A 20,524-nucleotide genomic window follows, 5' to 3' on the forward strand; every position below is an offset into this window, starting at 1 on the left:
AAGACACAGACACATAATACTTGAGTCTGAGGCCCCTGTGCTTTAGGTTTTTGTCATGGCAGAGATGGCAAATCACCTTGAAATGACACGTCAATGCAACAGGCCTCCTTGAGGGTCTAAGCCCGTCATCAGGGTGATGCAGAGAGGTTAATGGAAATCTAAGAGGAGTTCTGGACCAAATCCCATCCCCACAGTGAATGAGGACCAGAGTTGATTTGGGGGAGGAGCATCTGAGAGCATCCTAATACAAGTTAGAAGGAACCCGCACCTTCCGGGGGATAAGATCAGACCACAGGGTCACCTGACCCAACCCCAGCAGAGCCCGAGGCCAGCACTGTAGCCACTCACTCACTGAGCATTCACAAAATGCCCTGAGCCTCTTGTGGAAACACAGTGTTGCCCACACAGAGCTCACGGTGCCTTTCCTGGTGCCTAGATATTGGTCCTAGGTCTGATGGGCTGAGCCAATTCTTGCCAAGGGCCAGGACTTCTCTTTTAGCCCATACGGATTTGCAAACCCGATAAAAATCTTGGTAAGAGGAACACGTGCTATTCACTTTTTGCATCTGTTGTGGGAGGGGCATGAAATTAGCAGGTCACTATGTGAGCATGATGTTGTGTTTATATAAGAAAAGATAGAAATTGCACTGAATGGTCCTTTCCTATCAAAGCTTGACGATGTTCCCTCACCAGCATAAACAGGTTCCCACCAGCAAATGGTTTTCTGCCTTTGTCTTGTTAGATGTGCCATTTTTGGCTCACTTCTACTTAAAAAACATTTTAAAAGCATAGAGTTTTCAAATGCACGGGACTAACAGCGTCGTATGTCAGAGGACTCAGCTGAAATATTTATCAGCTGACCAGCTATTATTTGTAAGAACTCGTAGAGGACGCTCGTGAAGCTCTGGAGGACTAAAAAGGGCAAATGTAGTGTCTATATTTAAAAATAGGATTGAACAATGACCCTGAAACTACAGGCGTCAGCTTATTTTCCTTACCTGGAAAAACCAGAACAAATCATCCAAAAATCAATTTGCAAGCAACGAGGAGAGCACATCGTGCTAGCTAATAATTCATCGGCCGTTGTGAAGCAAAAGGTTGTCAAAGTTTTATAATTTCTTCCTACGATAGTGATAGCCTGGTAAATTAGAGGGCAGAAATGGCATCGTATTTCTTCCCTAATAAAGTTTATTGTCTCTTATTCCCATAGAATCTGAGTAAATATGAACTAGGGCTGGAGGTCATAATAAAGTTACATGGTCAGAGACATAACTGTGGCATTTCACTGAACTGTTCATTAATGAATAATTCCATTTCAGGTTTATTGCTTAAAAGTGGGATTTTGTAAGAGGTCCAGTTGGGATCTAGTCTTATTTGATATTTTCAATTTGACCACATACAAAATAGACTGTACGCTTGTTATGTGAACCAGTGATAGTCTAAGAGGTATAATTATCACCGTTAGCCACAGAGTTAGAATTCAAAATACCACTGAAATAATAAACAGAGTGGAATTTAGCAGTGAAGGGAAAGATACAGGATATTTTTCTTGTTGAAAAACAAGAAATCTATGAAGAAAGGATCATCAAGGAATTTTCAAGTATAAATTAGAAGAAAAAAAAAGTCCTAGGGTTTCAACTGGATAATTGTGCAGCAGCAGCAGCAGCAACAAAAATCAGTATAGAAACAGAAATTTGGAGATAAAAAAGCACTTTTAAAATGATCAAATTAAAAAAAATAAAAATAAAAAATAAAATGATCAAATTTATGATTTTACGTTTTAATATAACAGTTTTAAAAAAGAGGTTTCCAACAAAATTACATAGGGTTGAGTGGACTAGCACCTGATTTGCCTGAAATTTCGCATTAAACTGTGAGCCGATTCCGGGTGGGACGTGGGTCTCCCTCGCCGGGGACAGCGAGTTGTACTCCCCAGCAAGCACCCGGAGGGCGTGCCAGGGTTAGACCTCAGGCCCCTCCCTGCTCAGAGTGTCTAAATATATATAAATATAAATATCCTCCATGCTTGGGTGCTAGTCCAAAACTGCTACCTGTCCTTGATTAGACAGGCACTAGAATTGAGAGCAACCATTCAGAAACATCTAGAACATTTTGACAGTGTGATTCTACATGTGTTGAATCCAATAATAAAAAATTAAACTTATATTTTGTGTACCTTTTCTTTTCATTTTCCTAGCATTTCACTTCTTTTGTAGTTTACAAATATATGGTTTTGCGATGAGTTTGAAATTTAAAAACCGGGCTTCTCACCAAGATAGTTTGAGAAAAATTGATATACAGTGCATAAAAAAATGAAAAAATTAAATTCCGTCATTATATTAACACGTTTGGTTTATTTAAGACCATTTCCAGAAAACAGACTGCAATATGTGAAAAAATATCAAAAAGATTCAGAATTATGAATTTGGTCCCCAAGTGAGATATAAGACCAATCCGTATATTCTCAACCTATGGGCATAAAACGATCTCTTTAAATATCTTTCTGTTTGTGGTATCATCTTTCTAGGTCTTCAGGGTCGTTTTTAAGTGTCTTTCTCTCTTCCAGAACACTTAAAGCAAGCATGTTTATTTTATTATCAATGGTCATGCTAGTAATGTTCTTCACATTCTTCATTTTAATAGATTATTTATTAAAATATCAAGCAGTTCTGGTCCTGTCCTTGTTTATATCTAGAGTCATTGTGGAATCAGTTGTTAGGTGCTATCCATGATCAAAAGCCTGAAGTCCACACCGATTGTTTCCCCTTATCTATGTTCCTATCGCTCCCCACAGAGCGCAGTGAGAGTAGGCTGGGGGAGGAACTGGGGCAATCCCTCACACCTTATTTCTCTAGGTTCAGGCCTGATTGGCATTCTCTTTTATCTATCAAGGGGGCCACTTTCCATCCAAGCTCACACCTTCTACATGTCACTTTACAGTAATACATAATGGAGGGTCTTCCAAATGTAAAGATAATGAGAAGAACCATATGAAAACACCCACAAGTTAATAGCCTGATGGGCAAAAGTTCATCTCATCTTTTCCATCTACCATTTTCATAACACTCTAGCCTTTGACATCCCCAGGGAATGACAACAGTGAGTTCCCATACAAATCACACTGGTGTTGTTAGCTGAAATATGCACATACCAACCTAAATGAAACATGTGCATGGCCAAACATTTGCCAGTAGGACGCTGTTTGTACCGTTGATTTATAGACCCTGTTGATGTGGGTCCCTTCTGCTCTGTTAGGACCAGTCGTGAGTTTCTCAGTGACCACCCAAGGAGCAGTCATGGAGACCATCTGAAGAACACAACACTGCCCTCATCAAGAAGCTGGGGCCTCATTAGTATTTGACTCCTGCTGAACTACTTCAGAGAAGCCCATTCAGTTCCTCCTCAAAGGCTCAAGCCCAGAAGACTTACCCAAACACTGCAGCCCAGCATTCAGGAATGCCACCACTGTACAGCTGTGGCATCCGGGCCTCTTGCTTGGGTCCACCCAGATGTCTCGAGTCCGCTGTGCCCTGCAACTTTCTGGAATGCCCTCTGCTCTTACACCGTCACCAGCCTTCCTCCAGCTGCAGTGTAGCCATCTGTCCAGGTTCGGCAGCCTCATATCTTCCTGGTCAGGGCTAGGCCCCCTATATATGCCCCTATTACATTGTGTTTACACGGTTCTTTCCCTCCGTGACCCCACAACTGACAGCTCCTTCACAGCCTGGAGCGGCGTCCCTTGTCTTGGTCTTCCTGGTGCCTGGCACACACTGATGAGCTTGCTTTCTGAGCATACCTCCTCACCTTCTGGGCCCGGACACATCAGATGGAGTGGTCAGCCTCTATATGGGAATCCATTAGGAACCAATGAACCACTCCACGTCCCATGGCCTTATTCTCCCTCCCTACTATCCAGAATGTAGGTTTCTCTGCTCATTAGCTCTCTCTTGAGGACATTTAAGCTGTCACTCTGCAATTCTCTGTGCTTTCATTTTGGTGGCATCTGTCACAGATGCTGCTCTGGAACGTACTTCCCTGCGCCTTCTTCCTCTTGTTGGTCCTGCCTGGAAACTACGCTCCTCCTAGCCCCCTTCGGTACATCTTCCCCCTAATGTCGCCTATGTCCTTTTCCTCCATTCCATGTCCTTTCTGGTTAATTCGCCGTCATGTGGAGTCCGTAGTCTCATCACCCAGAACTCCCTTTCTCCATCATACCTTCCATCTGACCAACCGCCTCCTGGTTTGTCAGTTTTCCCACCCTCATACCCACTTTTTCTGCTAAGTCTCCGTGCTCCCCGTTCCTCCATTTCTCCTCGTTGACTAGACCCTCTCAGTTTCCCCTCCTTCTCCTCGAGGTTTGGTCTCTCTGGGTGATCACCTGAATGATGTTCTCGCTGGAACCCTTAGTTTCCTGCATCCCCACGTCTATCCACGCACCGCTCTCACAAAATCCCAACCCTTGCTCATTTCCAGGATCCTGAAGTGAAGAGCCTAGAGCCAAGTGACCCAGGCTTTGAGGAACAAAAGTAAGAGATAAGAGGGTCCCACCAATACCTGATGTCCACCAAGGTGTGCGAGGTGCCTATTGGGCAGAGTGCCAGGCACAGCAGAGCGCATGACTGCTTCCCGTTAGCCCTCCAGTGCCTTTTCTGGACCTCTAGTTGAATCTGGGCCTCTAGATTTAATCCCGTTTGATGGGTTCTTTCTATTTTTCTCTACCTTCCCTTTTTGCAATAGAACTCTTATTTTTTTAAGATTATTTATTTAGAGATACAGCGTGAGCATGCACACTTGAGCAGGGGGGAGGGGCAGAGAGAGATGGAGAGAGTCCACAAGCAGACGCCCCACTGAGCGCAGAGCTTGACGTAGGGCTCGATCCCACGACCCTGAGATCTCAACCTGAGCCAAAATCAAGAGTCAGACACTCAACCAACTGAGACACCCAGGCGCCCCAATAAGACTCTTATTTTTGTGTGACATCTTATTAAGGAATGCTCAACATTAAAAATAGATGAAAGTGATAAAAGAGGCCCTCAGGCAGTATCCATTTCAATTGTTTGGCAGAAGCAAATGTTTAATTTTCATAGCCCCAGAAACACCTCTGTCACCCAGGGTGCCACAGGGCTTATTTTGAGAACTGCTATGCTATTCCTTCAGGCTACATGATTTATTATAAAATAAAAAAGGCAAATTGCACAGGCATACATTCAGTATCACTCCATTTATACATACATACATTCTTGAATAAACATAGAATATTTGGGGGAAATCGAATATGGAAATTAACACTGATTTCCCTCCAAGACCAGGAAAAGTATATGAGGAAAGAATGACATTCTTTAATACATTGATCATATATATATATATTTTATATATATATAGATATTTACCATAAACATGTGACATGTTTATCATTATAATGATATGTGTTATTTTTATCATTATCATTTATCAAATAAAAGACAAGGAAGTCATCAGACTTTAAGATTTCTGAGGTACCTCTCAGCTCTAAGGTTCTGTGATTCTGTCTCCTGTGAGTCTACCTCCCTTCTTGTCCAGTACTTGCAAATATTAAAAATCACCTGTGGAAAGGGCTGCTCTACAAATTGACAGAGTTGTTTCTAGAAAGGAATCCTGCCTCAGAAGCTTATGGGCTGAATTGGGTCCCCACAAAAAGATGCGGTGCAGTCCTATGCTCCAGTACCTCAGAACATAACGTGATTTGGAAACAGGCAGATGTGATGACTTAGGTTAGCATGAGGTCCTACTGCTGGAGTAGGGTGGGTAACTAAGCCAAGATGACCGGTGTCCTTATAAGAAGAAGAGGGAGGCAAGAGAGAAGCATCTATATGAAGACTCAGAGATACAGCGGAAGGCCACGTGAGGATGGAGCAGGGACCGGAATGACGTGGCATCCAGCCGTGGAACACCAAGGAGATGGCTGCCACCAGAGACTGGGAAGAAGCAAGGGAGGATTCTACTCAGAGCTCCCAGAAGGAACCAACCCCACCAATACCCCATCTAGACTTCCAGCCTCCAGGACTGCATGAAAATAAATCCCGTTGTTTTAATCCACCCAGTTATGTGGTATTTTGTCCCAGCAACCCTAGAAAAAGAATACACAAGCCTACCCTCTCAGTAAGGCATATCTTTACATCTTCACCATTTCCCATGTGGCTGTCCATCCTACCCACATGCTGAACAGTTGTCAGACCCTATAAAGAAGACAAAGTAAATGGAATTTTGTATTCACTGGCCCTTGGATTCAAATTCAGGAAGGAGAGCTAAACTGAAGGATCTAATCATTTTATGTCTGGTTTTGAACTATGTGATGTATGATAATATAACAACTTGAATATAATAATATTCCAACAAATGGAATTAGAGTCATCACACTGCTTTATTTGAGATCCAACTGAATCTATAGTGCATTATTGATTATATTTCCCCTCAAATGCCAGTGAAGAAATGGAATTGAACCATGAATATTTTACATCAAGAAACCATCGATTTGAAGAGTCTTCAAAATTACACACATAACAGGAATCTGGAGTTAATCCTCACAGACAAAGTGCATTAGATTAATTTTGATTTTAAAATGTTGTCCATATAATTTTAAGGCAGCATTATTTTTCCATTGTAATAAATTTCTAGGACTGGACTATATTCTATTCCAATTTGCCACTGAGAATAAAATCACACACTTCAGATATCAGAGGAAACTGCGAGGTTAACTTCATGTGCAGCAGGGACTCCCACACAACTGATCTAGAAACATCCGAAAGTTGTTACAATAGCTGTCTTTGAACTTAGCCAAAAAAAACTTCATAATTTCCTGTCAACAAAAATCTCAGCTGGTCCTCTGGAACCTATAATTAGTCAGTTTTTGAGTTTAATTTTTTTCTATTTTGTTTGAAGCTTCTCTTTCTAGAAAAATTTCAATCTCCTGATGAAAAGTGTTTGATGCGAAATGGTCTTTGACCCAAACAAAGGTATTCGTGGTGTTTTTAAGCTGCTCCTTCTGTATACCCAACATTTTAGTCTTCATGGTTCTAGATACAAAAGCAAAACATGAATATGATGCCTTATTTTATCAAAGTTCACCAATTAATAATTCAGCAATTACACAAATAGAAGAGATAAACATATCAATAAATCCAAAAATAAATAAAAGTTGGGTCCTATCCCAGCCATGGACCCATCCCTGAGCAATCTTTGAGGTGTTCATAGCAGAATTCTACTCTTCCTCTGGAAACATTAAGAACCTCAGTCACTCTTCATAACTGGTGGACTTTCAACCCCACCTTCCATGGAGGAGCATGCCAGGCATGCCCGTGTTGATGGGCAGCATGCCCCCGTCCCTAACCTCCAGGGGCTTGGGGTTTTGGTGGCCTCCTCTGCCCCAGCCCTCCCCCAGGTGCCTCCATGGGTGTGGTGAGCCTTGGTTAAAACTGGAGTTCAGACAATTATCCTATTTTCACCTGCAAGGCCCCCCTACCGACTGCATGGGTGGAGAGGTGAGGAAGAAGATACAGAGGTGCAGTGAAAACCTGAGAGTAGGAAAGTAGTTGAGAGACTGGGAGAGGCCTCGGGTGCCAGCAGAGAGTGGACGGGAGGGTCTGATCTGTCTCGGAAAACTATTGCTCGTATCCCGGATGCCCTAACACTCATGTGAGCCACCGGTCTTACGTCTGAATGTCGCAAGTGCCCAATTTTGTAAATGACTTATTTGCCGTATAAAGTAAAGTGCAACCAATATTATTCCCATAATAATGGAATGTCTCAAACTTGAGTAGTATATATACTAAAAGGGAGAGAGAGAGCAAACCAACTTTTAATGGTGACCAATTATTTTCATTATAAAGTTATTATGGCAGTCTGAACATGCATCCCCCTCTCTCAAAGATATTCAGGTCCTATTTTCTGGAACCTGTAAATACTAGCCTATAGAACCAGAAAAGGGAAGGTAGCTTGGAGACATGATTAAATGGAGAATTTGAAATGGGGAGGTTATCCTGGATTATCTTGGTGGGCCCTAAATGCAGTCATGTGTACCCCCACAGGAAGGAGGCATAAGACAGTTTTGCACACACAGAGAAGGCAGTGTGAAGGCACAGGAAAGAAAAGTTTGAAGATGCAGCCACAAGCCAAGGAAGACTGGTCACCATCAAAAGCTGGGAGAGGCAAGGCGTAGATTCTCCCCTGGGGTTTCTGGAAGGAGGGGGGCCCTGCTCATGCCTTGAGATTGGCCCAGGGTTAGCGATTTGGGACTTGAGGTCCCCAGGACTGTGAGAGAATACATTTCTGTTGTTTTAAATCACCAAGTTTGTGGGGATTTATTGCAGCAGCCTTAAGAAACAAATACAGCTACCAGTTATTTATATTATAAAGTTGATGTATAAACATCAAAGAATGGATAAATTCCCTATTCTTATGTCTATAATACATCTGCAAAAATCCCAACTAATTTATAAATTAAATAAAAAGGAAACTAACCAATAAAAGGAATGTAAAATGCACGATGATTGCAAAATTTGTCACCGTTTGCACCAGGGATACAACTCTGAGAGCCATGGGCCAAGTTCTCCTAAATGGTACCTGCTTAAAGCACCAGAAGCCATACGCGGATTTAAATCTCCCAGCACTTTTCCCCCGTTGAACCACTGCAAGACCTCAGGGAAGCCCACCACGCGAAATATTTACTGTTCACATACACAGGCTGTCTCTGTCCTTTTCTCATTAACCTTTGAAATTAAAAGACAACTAATTGGTGGCAATGAAAGAGTGAACCCAGACACCAGTGGGAGTCAGTAATGTTTACAGGTGAGCCCCTAAAACAGTGCTCCTTACACTTCGGTGTGCAGCAACAGATCTGGGCATCTTCTGGGCGCGGTCGGAGAGTCTAGCAAGCAAGTCCCTACCCAGGTGACGTCAATGTTGCTGGACCACAGTTTGAGAAAAAAGGATGTAAATGATCCATCGGACAAGTGCTTATTTTACATTTCTTCATAACTTGATAGAAATCTTTTTAAAACCTTTAGTGAGAGTATGGAGCCCTGACCCGCACCACAAGAGATACATCAGTCTGAGTTACATGCCCATTGGTGGAGACAGGCACAGAGGGCTGTGTTCGCAAAACCCCCCCCCCCCGGGAATATCAGTGCTTAACAAACAGCAATGTATTTCTGTTACGTGCCAAGACCACTGCCCTGTGAAGTAATGTGCATTCAACAGTATCTCTCCAACAGCAGCTCCCCAGGCTTAGGGATCCAGGCCTGTAAAATCTCGCAAGTCTGCCATCTGCAACGTGGCCTGACGTTTGCGGCCAGAGGGAGGCCGGGCTAGAGTGCTCTACCTCAGCTCCAAGACACCTTGGTTCATAAGTGAACACATTGCACTTCTGCTCATCTCCTAACTTCTAGAACTGATCACTTGGCCCCACATCACTACTGGGGAAGGTGGGAAACTGGGGAGAGCTCAGGGATATTCGGAAGCAGTAAATATCTCTGCCAAAACATTCACCTATAATAACATCTCTCTAGATCACGCCCTTCAAAATATCTGATGTGAGAAGAGGAGCAGAAAGTACCGGGAGCCTTCACAGAATTGGTCTTGTTCAGCCGGCTGGTCTCTGACACGGCTGTAGGAAAACATACGTACGACTGTGCTAATAGTCCTCATACTAATATTAATTTATCATACTTAGCTTATCTCCCAATTTTAAACTATACATAATTTAGGAAGACAAAAGGGGTTTTTAAATGTCCATTCAAAGGACATTTGCTTCTGTATTGTACCTGGGTTAGATTAATTCTATAAGTATATCATTTACTCTAACAAAATCAGAGGTAGACAAAGACATTATTTGTGTGAAATTGGCAATATTATATTTATATTACAAATAATATGTTAAATTATGTAAATTCTATTATGTATGTTTTTAAACAAAATAAGAATTTGTATAGTTATGGTTTAATACTATGTGCTTGCTTTTTTAAAAATTTATATAATGCATGTGATTGAGATCTGGAAAAACCTCAAAATGATGTTTTAAATCTTTTCTTTTATAAAATATGGTATAAACAAAGAAAAGCACATGTAAAATGGATATTTAAAATTATTTTTACATAAAATAATTTTAATATATATTTGATCAAAAGACAGACCCCCAGACCTGGAAACAGGATATGTGATAGATGTGGCAAATCAGTGGAAACAGAAATACTGAGATCATAGACCATACATGAACTAATGAAATTACACACTTAAATACATGTGCACACACACATATGCTCACACTTTGATTTGGATTAAGATTTTTTAGATAAAATAAACTAAAAAACTTCAGAAAAAATATAATGTTTTGTCACCGTTGTTGAACAGCTTTTAAGTAAAGCTCATACACACACAAAAATGAAATTTGACAAAATTGGCTTAATTAAATTAGAATATAGAATATGTTACAAGTTAATTAAAAAAAAAAAAAAAACAGGACAAACAACCCAATAAGAGTGGGCAAAAGTTGTGAATATTCTGCCATTCTCAGAAAAGAAAAATGGGATTAGCCAATAAACATATGAATATATTCCTGCAACATCATTAGGAATCAAGGAAATGCAAATCAAGCCGATGATGAGATTCTATTTCAATTCTAAACTAAACCATCAATGGCTCCGTGTGTGACAATGAGGAAGACGGAACTGGCAGAGAATGCTCCTAGGTGAGCAATCCAGCAATACCCAACAAAGCTAAAGATGTCTATTCCCTACATTTAGGAGATCTGTTTCTAGATAGCAAACTTTCTACTCTGGCCCCAGAATGTCGGCCAGACACCGCACAAGGATATTCAGGAAGACTTTTGCAGCAGTATTTGTAACAGTGAAATAATGAGAGCTGGAACAAAATGCCTACCCCTCAGTAGGGGAAGAGATAAATAAACGGGTTTATTCTGATATTGGAATTCCATAAGACAATTGATTGGATGAACCATATTAACACATATCAACATATGTTGATGACAAAAAGTAGGGTGCAAAAGGGCAAATATAGTGTGATATAATTTAAGTAAAAATATAAGCAGAACAATAATATAAGTTGCTTACGAATATAAACATATCCAGGAATGCATATATCTGCACAGCAATGATATACAAAACTTCAGCCTCCAGGGAGAAAGAGAAGGAAAATGGACAGGAGGCCAGTTTTACTGTATCTCTAACTTTTTTTTCTTGAAAACAAAGAAAAGGACTCTGAAGCCAATGTAGCAAACTGTTAACATCTGTTAACTCTGGGTGGTCGACACGTCGTTAACTGTTATATTATTTTCATTGCTTTTTGGTATGTTTGAATTATTTCGTATAAAAATAAAAATCCTTAAAATCAAAATTGTCCATTTATTTATTTTTCCAGTTAAATGACTTTTTTTTTTATATCTTCAAATGGTTGATTTCATTACTTGCGTGCTTTTAAATATTTTAATGATGATCACACCAAAAAAATGTGGCAGTCTTTGCTTTATTTCTGCATACCGTGGTGCGGAGGGAGGGTGAATTTCCGTCCATGGGCATGGGATTGTGTGCTTACGTGACAGTCAGAGCTCATAAAAGACTGAGAGCTTTTGGCATAGGAAGGTAAGTCAATAGCGGGATCCAGGATGGAAAAGAAAGAGACTGGAGGCAAAGGTCAGTTGCAGTAGGGTCACCCAGCAAAGTTATGCAGTCCTAGCGGGGGGAGTGCAAAATTAGAGATTAAACAAATCTATTTTAATGTCAAATTCAACACGATTTGACAATTAAATCAACATAAAGCAACATATAAGACAGCAGCCTGAGATTTTATGGCTCAAAGGAAGCAATATTAAGATAAAGGAAACATGGTACCTTTATTTTTTATTTACTTTTTTTTTCAATTCACATATTTTATATTTCAGTTATAGCACCTTTAAATGGAGAGACAGCAAATCCTGTTTTGGACATGCTCAATTTCTTGTGAGTTACTTGAAAGTACAAAACACTTTGCCCCCCTTTTTTTTTCCTTAAGATCTTATTAATTTATTTGAGAGAGAGAGAGAGCATGAGCAGAGGGAGGAGCAGAGGGAGAAGCAGACTCCCTGCTGAGCTCCATCCCAGGACCCTGAGATCATGACCTGAGCTGAAGTCAGACGCTTAACCAACTGAGCCACCCAGGCGCCCCAAAGTGACCAAATGTCACCAGAATGACCTGGAATTTGGGTTTCTAGTAGATCGTGAACATGTTGTCTCCCATAGGAAGCTAGAGATGCCAGTTCACAAATGCAGAAGAGGTCAACCGTAACAAGGCAGTGAGGGGCGGGGAGCTCCCCTCAAAGCTCTTTGCTTTGATCTCCACCCCTTTCCATACATTTCCTTTCCTCTTCCTCCAGGTCCCTTTCTCCCTTGTACTACTAAATATATATTTTTAATATTGGCTATTTCATGAGAGTGCAAGAGTCCTTATCATGTCTTTATAAAAAGTGAATCAAACTATATTCCTTGCTTTAAGATTCAATATACGCAGTATGAAATGACATATTGTGGTTTGTTTTGCTTGTTTGAGGGTCTTGATAGATCTTTTTTTCTGGAGTTTATTGCCCTTTTAGGAGTGAATTGAAACTTCCCTACGTGTTTCTATATCATCACCACCACCACATAGGCCTCCCCTAAGTCTAAGGATGCTGGGTATCTAACCGTTGGTCTACACAGCCCAACCTGCTTTAACCTCCCCAAACACCCATATTTACCAATTCTCTGAAACCGATCTAGGATAGAGCATTGCAATCTGCAGAATTTCAATTGCCTCGTGACATGCTTGTTCTTGGCCAGAAAATGTCCAGAGCATCTCTATAAAAAATGTCATCTATGCTAAAAAGAAAAGAGGTTTATCATTTCTCTCCCCATTCTAACTTAAATTTCTGCCTACCTTAGGGTATGACTCATAAGGACAGGGATATGGAAACATTATTTTGGCCCCAAATTATTTATTCAATATGTATTAGTTCCAGGCAAAAATCTAGGCACTAGGATATAGTAATAAATTTTTTAAAAAATAAAAATTTGTGTCCTTATAGAGTTTATATTCTTTGGAGTATAGTGCATTAAAAATATGTAAGGAAAACATCAAGTAAATCACTAAACTAAAGCAAGAAAAGAGAAAAGGTGTTCAGGAGGGTTTACAGGTTTAAATGGAGTTTACCAGGGAAGGATTCATATACCATATAATTGAGCAAAGACCTCTGAGATGTAAGGGATTTTACATGCAGCTAATTAGGAGGTGAGTGTCCATGCAGAAGGCACAGCACATGCAAAGGCCCTGAGGTAGGGCTTGTTGCTGTGTCGAAGGAACAGCAATAAGGCTGATTTAACTAGGAAGTGAGTGAATGAGAGGGGGAATCTTGATCAAGACATTGTCAGAGGGTGGGTGTAGAGCTACAGGATCATTAAGGCCAGAGTAAAGATTTTGCCTCTTACTCAGAGTGAAATGAGAGGACACTGGAGGATTTGACGAGAATTATATGCTTAGGTCGCTATGTTATGAACATACTGTGGGGATGAGGACAGAAGCAGGGGGACCTATTAAAACATCTTTGAAACCGTGTATGGAAAAGATGATGGTAAATTAGCCTTTGAAATTAGCAACAGAGTAGCAGTATTTTGAGGGTAGATCAACTGAATGCAAACTGCAAGTGAAAGAGAAAAATTAAAGTTTTTTGTGGCCTGAGCAGCCCGAGAGGATAAATGTGCCTTTTACTGGGACACGGGAGAATGCAGAGGGAGTGGCTTTGAAGGCAATGAGGAGTTGATGTTGCAGGTTAGACCCCCGGGTGAATGGCAGTAGGTGACTATTCATCCAATTCTGGTGTCCTAGGGAATATTTCCCAAGTGTGGTTTACAGTCCAGAGCAAAGCCACGGAAGTCTTCTGCAGGCCGGTCCAAGGCGGGCTGCTGCACCGTCTCTGTCTCCTCTGTGGCCAGAGGTCAAGAACGGGCTCTTCATCCTTTCCTGCTATGGCTCAGAGATGCTCCTGCATCTTGTGATCATCCCAGGACAGAAAGCACCTGTGCACCTTGCACCTGCGTGAGTGCACACACACACACACACACCCCTAAGCATTCATGAACCTTGCTCCTGCGTGAGTGCACGCACGCACACACACATACCCCCCTAAGTATCTGTGCACCTTGCACCTGCGTGAGTGCAGCACACACACGCACACACACACCAAAGTACCTGTGCACCTTGCACCTGTGTGAGTATGTACACGTGTGCACACATGCACACACACACCCCTAAGTATCCGTGCACCTTGCACCTGCGTGAGCGCATGCACATACACACACACACACACACACACACACACCTCCCTGGGACAAAGAATCCTTTTTCACAGACGGTGGAGTCCAACTCCATGTGTAAGAAAAATAACATTCTCCTTTCTAATGGAAATAAGAGTTGCTATAGCAGCCAATTTGTATTTTTTAAAAAGAGAACCCCTAGACTATCAGTCTAAAGCAAGCCTCCCCAGCAACTCTGGGTGGGTCCATGTCTCTCACACGTCTGCGACATTCTGCAGCCCACAACGTGCCTCCCCCTAGGATAAATGGCAAGGACCCCAAAACAAACTTTTGCTCACACCTCAGAACCAAGAGAGCATTTACTTTTACACTAGAAGAATGTTCCACCTTAATTTTGAGTCCTATGCTATATCAAGGACTCTTTATATTAACAACAAGCATGATTGGTACCCTACAATCAGCAATGCATCAAAAAAAAAAAAGCATACTATTATTTTAGGTTTTAAGTTAGACTGAAGATTGACATAAAAGCAAACTTTCTCCCTCCTCAATTCTCTGTGGATTCTGTAGAAATGTATTATCGCTAAACTCCCTTTCCACAGCATCCAGAGAAATACTTTGGTGTGGCTGTGCAGAACATGCATACTGTCTATGTTATGTCCATGTAAAATAAACGATCTTTTGCTACCTTAACAGATCATAAAAATTGCCATGAGAAGGATTCGGCTATGACATCCCGCCAGGCCCCGCTCCAGTACCCTGTCATACACTGGCATGGCCCATGTGGCTTTAAAACACTTTTTAATCTATATTTAGAGCTTCTCAGGATATAAAAATTTGATCATACATTCCTTTATTTTTACGCTCAATTTCCCACTTCGTCCTCTCTCGCTTACTTTCCACTTCAAGGAATGCCTCCTGTCAGAGTCGGTTGTGTCTAAAGCTCTCCTCCGTGGCTCTCCGAGGCAGCGAGCTTGCTCGCATCTAAAGCCATCTCCCTTTCTTCACATCAGGTTGTCTGACCCGTAAGAACTCAGGCTCTTGCAAGGAGAAGAAAAGTTCAGACCTTAGTTTTGTGGTTTCCGTACTCCGGGGTCTTCCTGGAAGCAAGGGGATGACGGAGAAAACCCACCGCCCACACCCTCGCCGAGCCAAAGAGGCCATCTGGACATTTTTCAAGACAAAACTGGAAAGTACTTTTTTATGGGAGGAAGTTTCCTATACCCAGGTTGACGCACGGGAGGATGGGAGGTCTCGGAGAAGCACATGTGAGAGGTAAAAGAGTCTTCTGGAATAGGGAGTTATTTAAGATAAGAAGTGAAGTGAAGGCATGGTCCACAGCCCAGCCGCGGCGCCCTTATCATCCTGGTCAGGACAGTAGCCAACCTTCGAAACGGTCAGTGCTGCCGTGCCCTTACCTTGCCGTACTCTTGCGAACTCAGGAGCAGATTTCATCTTTCCTTGATTCGAGACTGTGTGATAGTCAATTAGCGGGAAAGATGAAAGTAAAATTATAATGGTGTGAGTGGATTTTCACAATAGTTTGAGAAAAAAGACCCGTGAGAATACAGACAACCCTCAGACGACGAAGGGCAAGACGATTTCTGTCACTTAAATAACATCTTTCTTGACTGATGACAAAGGCATCCTGCCAGCTTCTGTTTGAGACTTTAGGGGAAAATGATTTTTCTTATTCCATATAATCATTTTCAAGATTCCTTGACTCTGAAGAAATGTCTCAAAAAGATTTTTAAAAATAAAGACCCTTTAAAAATAGATAAAAGGTGAGTTGATGGCTGAATTGTTCTTTGCCCCTCCTCCTTCATTTTTCTGGAAAGCGGTACTAATACAGAAAGGGAATAAATAGATCTATCTCCTGGGGAAAAAATGCCAAGGAATTGCCATCAAATTCCTGGAGTTTTAACTTAAAAAAGAATTAAGGGACTATAACCTGTCTTGGTGTTTCTACCTTTGATATCTTCTCATATTTTAGCTTGGCCCCTTTAAATGGAATTACATATAAATTACCGAGGTTCGGGACATTTTTGCTAAATTCACAAAAATCCCATAAAATCATCAAAATTCATGACATCTGACCCCATGATCATTGTGGAACCAATATCAAATGATCCTCAGGTAAGGAAATTTTAAAAATGTATGAACGTGAATGATAACTTGCCTTCGGCTGGATTTGCCCCTAGTGCTGCAAAGGCGAGCAGTGTATAGACACGGGGCCATGTTTGCAAGAGCCCCATGGGTGTTTCTCCACAGCTCCCTGTGCATTGATTCTGTGGGTTTTTTCATGGATGGGCTGGAATTACTCGCTACATCATCTTTATCTTCATTTATTTCTATATAACTCCTCTCCATTGCATCAAAAGTAGCACCCCATCCTACAGGCAAAAAGTGATGCAAAGTGACGAAGAAATCATTTTTGCAAATTTCAATAGATCTTTCCTGCTAATGATCATATCAAAGCAATATATTCTTCCCCCATCTCTCTCTCTCTCTCTCCCTCACCCCCACCTCACTCATGTTTCTGAGTGAGTACTTGGCTCAGCATTTGACCTTAAGCAAGAAAGAAATCACTACTAGCAATGGGGAGCAGTGTCCTCGCCTGAGAACGAATGTTCTCTTAAACCAACACCAGAGGAGAAATCGTAACTTAGCATTGCAATTACCTGACTTCCTGTGATGGTCTCGTAGTGGCACATATCCACATATCACAAGTTCTTCTCTAAATTCATAGATCAGCTCCTGTTTTCTAATTTTATGTAGCTAATATCCTCACACTATTTCAAGGACTCTTCACTCCCTCCGTCACTTCCAGAAAGAAAAGGAAATTATTGTAATAAAGAGAGAATTCTTTAAGGAACCTAATCAGTTAGTGAAGAGACTTAAAAGCAAATTCAAAGACTTGGAAAGTAATAAAAAGAAGAAGAAATCTTTAGAAATAAGTATTGCATCTGTAATGTTGTCTTAGAGTGTCTCAGTTAAGGAAATGGATTAATCAGTAGAGCGCATTAAGTGGAATCAACTAACATGATTTCTAGTCCGGGGATAAATGTGAAAAATAAAATGCTGCAAGGCCAACCATTATTTGTTTGGAGAGTTTCACTAAGAAGGAACAACTGTAAAAACATCTGCAGGCAGCTGGAACTACATTTCCATCACCACAGGGCAGCTGAGTTTCATCCAAGCATCTCTTCTAGGACATCAAAAAAAGATGAGCCTAATTGCTTTAGCCTTGGCTGGTTAAATAGTTAAGTGCAGGGCTGTGTCTCACTGTGTGTGAAGGGAAATAAATGATCGTGTGATGAGATTGAACAAGAGAATCTTGATAGAACTTCCCTTCCCAAAAGCTCTGCCCGGGGTGCAGTGTGAGACGGGGTCAGCTCGGGATGCTCTACTCGGCAAAGAAGAGATGCTTTACGGTCCGACACTTTTAAAGACTGTGCATAAGAAAGTTATTTTTCTGAAATGGGAAACCTAACCCTTTTTGGGGAAAGTGAAGCTTCTAGATTGAAGCTAGGCAATATTCTTTTGGATTTAAGCTGAACAAAGTACTGTCTTTTAAGACAAATTAGGCCCATCATAAATGCAAAATTGGCTGAACTTACCTATTTTGCCAGAAATTAGTTGCTACTATCCACTGACTTTTTCTATTCCATTTTCCTTCCTCAGTGTTCTTATGGGTATAAATATAGTTGTAACCATACAGAGCATGCCCCCTTATGGCTTATTCCTCCTGCTTTTCTAATATGATGTCCCTCCTCTCTTCCTTTCCCAATACAGTGGTCACTTTGAACAGAGAACTCTACAAACATACGTGAGAAATCTAGAGAAACCACCCCCATCAAAGTGCTGTGACAAAAAGCACTTCACCTTGAGCCATTCATTTTTTCCAACTTGTCACCTCCCTCAAAGGTGAAATCGCACTTCTGGTTAATGCTGTTGAACTATGCCTCTATAAGATGTAGCCTTCTATCTATTGCATGTAATTTGGAACTATCGACCTTACTATAATCATGTCCTCCTAATGCTTCCTTTTGGTGTTGTTCTGGGTGTTTGTGGATGCAATCATGTAATGCCATTATTTTACTGTACTGATGTTCCTTAAAAGGGCAGAAAAAGAAAGAAGCTATTGTTTGTTCATTTCGGATAAATATATCTCTCCTTATCACAGATGAAATTAAATATCAGTACTTAATTAATTTCCTTGGACACAAAGATAGAATTCATTGGGAAGACTTCTGAGTGAATCCAGAAAAGAGACAGAAGGAAAAAAATTCCATCTTTTGTTCATGGGAGACAAAGTGTTTCCACGAAGACCATCTCTAAAGCAGAAGATACCTGGACATTGGATGAGGTCAGGATCCCTGAAATCCCTCAAGTGGAAAGTAAAATCTGCTAATCATGTACATTTTCTACAAAAAAATATTTCATCAGATTTTCAAATGACCCAAAAGTTTCAAAGTGAACTATAGGGGGAAACTGATCGGATCTATTATTTCAAAAACTACAATTTAACCCTGAACAGGATCTGGGAAGAAGAGGTAATTATATGAGAATTATCCTACAATTCTCCATGACATATAGACATACGGTTACTTACAGGCAAAGGGGTTGAGGTGGAAAAGTTTCCTGGCATGAATTACCCATGAAGAAGTTGCCAGAGTCCTGTTTGGAGGCTGATCCACTTGGCTTCCTGTGGGAAAAGCAAAGGCACTGGTTAACTATCGTCATCATGGTGAACGTTACATCCCTCGCACTTATTTATCTTATAACCAGAAGTTTGCACCTTTTGACCACCTTCCTCCAGTTCCCCTCCCCAAATACCCTGTCTCCTCCGGGAACCAAATGTCTGATCTCTCTCTCTCTCTCTCTCTCTCTCTTTTTTAATGAGTTTCACTTTTTTTTTCTTTTAGATTCCACATATAAGTGAGCTCATACAGTATTTGTCTTTCTCTGTCTGACTTATTTCACTTAGCATAATGACCTCAAGGTTCATCTATGTTGCTGTAAATGATAGGATTTCCTCATTTCTCATGGTTGAATAATATCCCATTATATCTATATACCACAACTTCTTTACCCACTCATCCACCGATGGGCACAGAGGTAGTTTCCATGTCCTGGCTATTATAAATAATGCCGCTTTGAACATGGGGCTCCATATATCTTTTTGAGTTAGTGTTTTCTTTTCCTTTGGCTATATGCCCAGAAGTGGAATTGCTGGATCATATGGTAGCTCTATCTTTAAGTTTTCAAGGAACCTCCATACTGTTTTCCACCAATTTACATTCTACCAATTTACATTTCCACCAACAGCGCACAAGGGTTCTCTTTACTCCACATCCATGCCAAAATTTCTCTCTTGTCTTTTTGATAATAACCATCCTGACAGGAGAGAGATGATATCTCATTAAGGTTTTAATTTACATTTCCCTAATGACTGGTGATGTTGAGCACCTTTTAATGTACTTTTTGGCTTTTTGAAGTTTCTTCGGAGAACTGTCTATTCAGGCCTTTTGCCCATTTTAATTAGATCATTATTATTAATTTTTAATTTTTAAAAATTTTATTTATTTATTTATATGAAAGAGAGAGAGCGAGCACGAGTGGGGGTGAGAGAAATGGCAGAGAGAGAGGGAGAAGCAGGCTCCCCGCGGAGCAGGGAGCCCGATGCAGGACTCGAACTCAGGTCCCTGGGATCACGACCTGAGCCGAAGGCAGACGCTTAACCGACTGAGCCACCCAGGCATCCCTTTTAATTATTGTTATTATTATTATTACTATTGCTATTGAGTTGTACAAGTTCTTTATGTGTTTTCAATGTTAACCCTTTATCAAATATATGGCTTGCAAATATTTTTTTCCCATTCCACAGTTCATCTTTTCACTTTGTTGATGGTTTATTTTTCTGTGTAGCTTTTAAGTTTGATTTAGTCCTGCTTGTGTATTTTTTATTTTGTTGCTGTGCTTTAGTGTCATATCGAAAAACTCATTAGTAAGACCCATGACAAGGAGTTTCGTTCCTATGTTTTCTTCTAGGAGTTTCATGGTCTCTGGTCTTACATTTGAGTGTCTAATTTATTTTGAATTAGTTTTCATGAGTGGCTTAAGATATGGGTCCAGTTTCACTCTTTTACATGTGAATATCCAATTATCCCAGCACCATTTACTGAAAAGACTGTCTTTTCTCCAATGAACAT

The 20,524-nt window shown here is 40.8% G+C and overlaps 1 long non-coding RNA gene across 2 annotated transcripts in view; it reads right to left on the reverse strand.

The window, feature by feature from the left end:
* The window catches only part of LOC113920721, a 42,701-nt gene that overhangs the window by 9,622 nt on the left and 12,555 nt on the right, over positions 1–20,524 (reverse strand). Inside the window, exons 2-3 of one of the 2 annotated variants that reach the window (XR_003519354.1) lie at positions 18,925–19,017; positions 6,918–7,052 (exon numbers count right to left, since the gene is read on the reverse strand). This is a non-coding gene — a long non-coding RNA (uncharacterized LOC113920721). Of the gene's footprint in view, positions 1–6,917; positions 7,053–18,924; positions 19,018–20,524 lie in introns of those variants that run through there. The other variant, XR_003519353.1, reaches the window with a different exon arrangement.

This window comes from Zalophus californianus, chromosome 3 (assembly GCF_009762305.2).
Source record: "Zalophus californianus isolate mZalCal1 chromosome 3, mZalCal1.pri.v2, whole genome shotgun sequence".
Lineage (NCBI taxonomy): Eukaryota > Metazoa > Chordata > Mammalia > Carnivora > Otariidae > Zalophus > Zalophus californianus.